Raw genomic sequence first — 334 nt, 5'->3', positions numbered from 1 at the left:
TGATTTCTGAAGATCATGTGACACTGAAGACTGGAGTAATGATGCTGAAAATTCAGCATCACAGGAATTAATTACATTTTATAAGATATTCAGATAGAAAATAATTATTTTAGATTTTAATAATGTTTCACAATATTACTGTTTTACAGCATTTGTTATCAAATAAATGCAGCTTTGGCAAGCATAAACATTTATTTAACACCATTTACCATCCCTAAACTTTTGAACGGTAGTGTGTTTATATTATTAACTTCTTAAAGTCTTGTGAACAAATCATTGCATGACTAGCACTCGCGTTGGAACAGCCTGTTGTACTTTAATTATCATGAACTGA

General features: G+C 29.9%; 1 protein-coding gene across 1 annotated transcript in view; it reads left to right on the top strand.

Annotated features, from left to right (window-relative positions):
* The window catches only part of LOC107687921 (microtubule cross-linking factor 1-like), a 58,770-nt gene that overhangs the window by 44,685 nt on the left and 13,751 nt on the right, over nucleotides 1-334 (top strand). The window lies entirely within an intron of this gene.

This window comes from Sinocyclocheilus anshuiensis, unplaced genomic scaffold (genome assembly GCF_001515605.1).
Source record: "Sinocyclocheilus anshuiensis isolate Anshui unplaced genomic scaffold, SAMN03320099.WGS_v1.1 scaffold293, whole genome shotgun sequence".
Taxonomy (NCBI): domain Eukaryota; kingdom Metazoa; phylum Chordata; class Actinopteri; order Cypriniformes; family Cyprinidae; genus Sinocyclocheilus; species Sinocyclocheilus anshuiensis.
The sequence above is the reverse complement of the archived record's forward strand: the minus strand, read 5'-3'. Positions and strand labels throughout refer to the sequence as shown.